The following is a 6,645-nucleotide window of genomic DNA, read 5'->3' as shown; positions in this document are numbered from 1 at the left end:
ATCTACATTTTTAAGAGATAATAGGACTGTAGTTTGGACTTGAATGTTGGATTTTAACGCATAAGAAAATCTCAATTCAATCATAAAAAAGCTGTGTCTGAAAATGGCATTCTAATTAAATCTTATGAAGATGTTAGAGACAAAGGGGGTAAATAAACATAATTTGCATCCCCTAGGCAAAGCAATATCACTCTTTCTTGTATTTAACCTTTTTACTTCTCTTTTTGTGCCTCTTAAAAGCTCTGTTGGTTTGGTTGGGGTTTTTTTGTAGAGAGGGAGAAAGTTAGGAAATTGGAAACCCTCCTACCCTGCCAGCAGAGGTGGAAAACAAAAATGTTCAGTTGCCAAAACCTAGAATTATGTTCTGAACGGATGCAGTATAAAGAAGCAATATTTTGATATTTTCAGTTGGACCATTTAGAATGGAAATAGAATTATATCATATTTGAAAACAGTTCTGGAAACAGAAAAGCTGCAGTCTTTGTAATTGGATTTTTCTTGAAAAAGATTCTTATGAAGAGCACTTTCAAAAAAGAAGCATTGTAGTTGGGTTAGTGAGGAGTACAGCAGGCAGAGAAATGGAAACATTTCCTGTATTTGACATTTGCAGTCCTATAGAAATTTTCATGTGGAAAAGCCTGGGAGGAAAAAAATTCGAACAGAGCATCTGATATGATTGGTCAAATATTCAATATAAAAAACTCTCCCATTTCCTTGCTCAGTAAAAATAAATTTACTGTTTGTGGGGTTTTGTTTCTAAAGTCAGGCCATTACAGACAAATCTCCTTTCTTGTTTTTTTTTTTTCCCTTCGTTTTTTTTGTTTGTTTCATTGGTTTTTATTATTATTGTTTGTATGTTTTTTGGTTTTTGATTTGGGGGTTTTGGTTTGGTTTTATTCATTTTTTTGTTTGATTGGTTTTTGTTTTGGGGATTTTTGTTTGTTTTTTTCATTTTTTGCTTGTTTCTGATATGGAGTAAGTTTCTAGTTTTCATGGCTTTCATAAGCTCAAACCAACTCATGCTGAATGAAACAAATGAGATCTCTCCAGCTCTGTGAGGTTTAAAGTCTCATGATTCTGGGGTGAGTGTCCCAGTGTGAGTGTGGAGCAGCCCTGCAGTGATTTAGGGCCCCAGGGGCTGGCACAGCTGCCAAGGGTATCAGACAAGGAGCCCACTTGGGCTTATTTATAGACACCCACACACTTTTCATCTCCCTTTGGAATTTTTATTTCAGTAGCATTTGGGATCCCAGCCTTCCTGCACTTTCACATCAGGGCATAGCGCCTCTCCTGAGGAGCTGAGATGTTAAGATAGGCAGACAAAGGGAGGAGGAGGAGCAGGACTCCCTCATTCCATCAGCTCAGCTCCGGGTCCCAACAGGAAAACTGGGATATGGAGCCTGGCCCATTCTGAGCTGTGGTTTTTGTGTTTTGGTTGGGGTTTTTTAAAGACAGTCATGCCTTGGGATTGCACAGAAAACCAATTTGCTGCACAGTGCCACTTAGAAAGTGAACTCGTGTCTGGACAATTTTCCACCAGAGCCTGTCCAACTTCCCAAACTGCTTTCTTTTGTTGCTTTTGGGATGAACTTGACTTTCATCGCAGAGAGCCCTCTCCTTTGTTTTCAAAGGCTTTTACTGCCAAGCCAAGTAACTGTATTTCTCAAGCACAGTCCTCTGAAGGCACTGAAGCATGTTGAATACAGAAGAGTAATTTGTTCCCTCAGGCTGTATATGTCTTGTATAAAAATTACAAGATGTGAATCTGTGGCTGTGCTGGGAGCACACACTGGATTTGTTGTATGGTGAGAAGAGAACAGGTTATGGTTAATCTTGTTCATTCATTGAAGATAAGAGAGGCACTGCCCTTTCTGCTTTTTTGTTTTCTTGGGTCTGGATCAAATCCCCATCTGTCCATCAATGTGAACAATTGTGTCTGAGTCAAGAGTGCTTTGATTAAAAATGATATGGCTGGAAACACCCTTTTTACTGAGAAGAAATGAATAAGGAAATGGCCCTCATGTGTGAGCTTTTGGGGAGAGACTGTCTGCTCAGCTCGCAGGCCAGTCAAAATATGCTCTCCAGCAGGGAAATTAATAAATAGACCAGCTTCAATAGATGGAGATTTAAGGGCAGGAGACTAATGTTGTTCTAAAATTCTTTTGGGTTGGAACTTAAATCCAATCTTAATGAGGTCATAGTAGAAAATTAATTTATTTTCTATCTTCCAAACAATATCTTCTTTGTTAAACTGGAAGATTGGAGAGAATTTTTTTTCAATAATTATTTTTATATATGCTCAAAAACTGCGTGAAAGCTCTGGCCCCTTTCATTTCCTGAAGACAATCATGATAACCTTAAATGGACCACATGAATGTATTAATCTCATATTCCTAAGTGTTATGGAGAATTGAGAAACCTCCCTTCTCTGGATTTCCTCTGTATGGGATGTCAAGAATGATATGAAAGGAGTGGTTTTGTAGTGAAAATACAAAACTGCTGAGTAACAGCAACATGAGCATACAGGGGCCTGGTTTGGACTAGTCTCCAGTGGAAGTGGTGGAAACTCCATCATTCAAAACATCAAAGCCTTGTGACTGTTGAGAGTCTCACAATACCGGGTGTTTTTCTTGAATCTCCAGCTTCTGGAATCAATGAATTTGTCAGCATTTCCATGTATTTTACATAAGCAAGCACACAGATGAGCTACTGGTGTTGCTGCTTGTGGAGAAAAGCTCGGAAATGAGACCGAAAGATTCAGATAGTAAAATACAAAGAAGTAACAGTTCCTGATTTGGCAGATGTGGCAAATTTTGAATCTGCAAGTTTGCCCATCCCTCAGAAAATAAAAGCAGTGGCCTATCAAGTGTCCACAATAATGAAATGTCAGTGGTAAGAGGTGGTGTGGGCATCCTGGGATCCTGGCATACTTCAGGAATTCCTGCTCATCCCTCACCTGTGGCTCTTTGGAATCACACAGGTGGTGGGTGGGTGTTTTACAGAGCTGCTGCAAGGCAGGGAAAGGGCACAATGTAAGGGTTTAACATGTAAAGAACTGCTGGGATCCACATCTTGACTTTGGGTCTATCCTGAGCAGGGTAAGAATGTCACTACATACCTAAATCACTGGTTTTATGAGTGATTTCCATGCTCTGTTTCCTGCATGAAATGTGAAAGTCTCCTCATCAAAAAGTACATTTATTTAGCAACAAAGGACTTGTCAATACACTCTCAAGAATGGATAACTCTTGAGTGGCAGAGTCACAGCTCAGCCAGGGGAAGAACAGAGGTGACAAATGAAAATGGGAACCTCTTGACACAGGTGGTGTCTGATGGCTCCACACTGTGTGCAGGCAGGTAACACCTCAGCACCTGTGTGAGCCTCACTTGGATTTTGGAGGGAAATGAATAGAAGGCAAGGCAGGTACTTCAGGGAAGAGTGACTTGATGGAAGTGGTGGTATAATAATGCTGAGATTACTGTGCTCAGGAAACTCTTCCTCTGTCCATCAGATCCAGGTAAATCTCTGTGTGTCTCATTGCTGCAGACCCCCCAGTCACAGGTAACACCCAGCACAGTGTAATGCAGCTCTGGTACTGCAAGGGCTTTCCAAGTAGCTGCAGAGATGCCTGGAAATCAATTTACACACAACTTTCTCCAAGATCCACCCAGGGTGGGCCACCATGTGGGCAAGGCACCATTAACCTTCTGCCAGCCATGCAAAGCACCACCCTTGCACTGAAAGCAAAGGGTAGGTCCTGCCAGAGCATTTCATTAAAATTAAAATGCACTTACAGGTAGATTCCTAAAACTTCACCCTCCAAAAGGTCTGAGCTAGTCCTGCTGGGATACAAAGAAGTGATTCACAAAGCCATTTCTAACTTGCTGCTTAGCTGCTTAAGCCATCACATGGCAACTGCTGCCTGCACTAAATGGAAAAGAGTATTCTTTACATGCAGACACAGTTTAATGTCTTTGCCAAAGTTTTTTTCACCTCCTCTGCTACCCTGAGCCATCACCTGCTAGTGCTTGTGGCGTGCAAATTGGAGAGTTTTCTTTATGAGTTGCACATAAAATCCACACCTCTGGTCATGCATGAGAAACTGCTGAAAGAGCCTGGTGGAGCCCTGAACGTGTTCCCTGTTTTATGGACGGGACCTGAAGGTTGTTTGCTTTTCAGAGCTGCACCATGTGTCACGCCTGACCCTGCTGGCACTCACAGATACCAAATGACACAGGCTTGGCAGGGGACACAGCTGGCTAATTATGCATGCAGTTTACCTACAGACTGGCTCTAAAAGCAGCCCAATTAAATGATCCAAGGGGTCAAAGGAAAAATGAAGGCATTGCTAGAGGAGAGAGACCTTTTCTACCTCCTGAGGCAAAACCTACTATTTTCACAGTGATCAGGGAAAAAACAAAGCAGAGCAGATGTGTTCTCTTTAAAAAAGAAGCCTATTTTGCTCCCTATTAGTTTTGATCGTTATCACACTTGACATTAATTTTTGATATTCTAAAAGAGGGATTTCTTATGCTATTTGAATATTATTTTAATACTAATCTTTTTCCTGTTCAATAACTGTCCACTTCTGTGGGGTTATTTTTATAGAACTGTTAGTTTAGGTGAGCAAAGATAACAGAACCTGTCTGCTCTTCTCTGTCTTGGTTCTTGAGAGCTTTTCTAGTTGGGCTGGTATAACCCCAATGTACTTTGTGGGACAAAATGTGCTTCCCAAATTAATCTGTCTCTGAGTTAAAAAAGCATTTCAAAATCAAAGTTATCTGCCTAACAAAGGGAAAAAGCACTTGTCACAACTTTTCACAAATCTGAATGGCCTTCTTGAGTTTTTAGATGATCCACCAAGGGACTTTGCATGGGCTGCTGCCAGGAACACAATGCTGAGAGCAGTGCCAGTGCCCCACAGTTTGCAAAAGCCCAGGCACAGTTTGTGGTCCCAGCTCTGCAAGCCAGGGGTCACCAGGGAGAGCAGGAGCAGCACATGGGTGTTTCCAACCTTAAAGCATTTGCCATCTCTATTTTGCTCCATAGCAGTGATGAGTTTTCTCTGGAGGCATGCCCAGCCCTTTTGGGGAATATACCTCTTGCAAAATAGGACATGAACTTGAGTTTCCTTGATTAAATCTTGTGGTATGCACACTTTGAGAGTTGCCCAGAAAATGCCTTCTGCATTTGACAGCGTGGATCCAAAGATAGCTCACGCTGCTGCTGTCTGGGCAAACTGTTTTTCCTTCTGCTGCCTGTAAAATAGCTGGAAAAATCTTCTTGGGGGAGAAAGATTTCTGGAAACTCTAAAGTGAGCTGAATTCCCCAAGTCATTACACTTGGTTAGTGTCTTTCACAACACTGCTAATCCCTGGGTAATGGTATGCATAACCCCAAAAAGCAGAAACAGAAAGACAGGAAATTATGGCTGAACTAGTGTTTTTCTTAGGGCGTTTGTGCTCACTGTTGGAACAACCAGTGCCAGCTATTGTGAAACACAGTGAGAAGCCCCTTTTCACCTAAGTTTCTGTTTAAAATTCAGCCAGATTATAGTGAGATATGAAAATCTGGAAGAGGTATTCTGTAAAGGCAGGAAGCTGCTTCAAGAAGTGTCACTGCCTCCCTGGGAGTCTTGGGTGCACCCAGGTCATGGTCCCTGCAAGTCAGACTGTGCTGCTAATCCCACAGCTCCAGCAGCTCAGGGAGGTTCCCTTGCCACTGTAAGGAAAGGCCAGTTGATGCTTAAAACAATTGTGATGTGCTCTTTGAGCTTTTGGGGGTTTAGATTGTCCTCATGGCTGTGATGATGTTTGATGCACTCCATGTATTTCACATGCAGTCACATCTCATTATCCAGAGCCGTACCATTAGGGCTGGTGCTTTAAACAGAGCTCCAAACACTGCAATGTTTGGGGAAAAGCTCTGTGGGTGCTTCTCTGCTTATCTCTGTCTTGTGCCCTCTTAAAACATTGTGTGAGGCAATTCTCCAAAATGCCAGTCTAATTGACAAGCTTTGATACCATGAGGGTGGAACTGTCCCGTTGCAGGACACCCAGAAGGTCTGAAAAGCCCCTTGCTGATGTCTGATACACAGAGAGCAGGGTTTAGAACAGCCTGAGTCAGGCTGTGTCACTTGCCAGCAGCTTTCCTGAGGGATATAAAGCACAGTGGAGCAATATTTGTTGAAAGCCATGTTAAGGACTTTACGAGCTCTGCTCTTACCCAGCCTGGCTTCTCCCCACAGCCTCTCCCCACATGAACTTTGCAGTCTGTGGGACTGGCCAGCCAAAGCCCTGCTTTCTGCAGGTTGTTCAGGGCAGAAAACAGCAATTGCTTTGGAGGAGGGAAGCAGCAGCAGCAGAAGCAGCTCCTAAACCTTCAAAAGGGGTGAAAAATTCCAGTGCAGTTGTTGGGCAATCACAGGGAAGGAGTAGAAGGACAGCAAACCACTTCCAAGCACAATTGACAAACACGAGCTTGCAGGCTTAAACCCTCACAAATTAAAAATGGCTTATTCCAAATTTTGACAGAGAAATGATGGAGCCTCATTGCATTGGCTCCAATGGTTTTTCAAGGTCTTGCTGTATCAGCTCAATATTTTTATTAGAAAACAGATGAGTGTTGTGTGGCCTGAGGAGCTG

The sequence above is a fragment of the Agelaius tricolor genome, unplaced genomic scaffold (assembly GCF_023055355.1).
Source record: "Agelaius tricolor isolate 1412-34295 unplaced genomic scaffold, bAgeTri1.0.p SCAF_23, whole genome shotgun sequence".
In the NCBI taxonomy this organism is placed as follows: Eukaryota; Metazoa; Chordata; class Aves; order Passeriformes; family Icteridae; genus Agelaius; species Agelaius tricolor.
Note: the sequence above shows the minus strand (reverse complement) of the source record.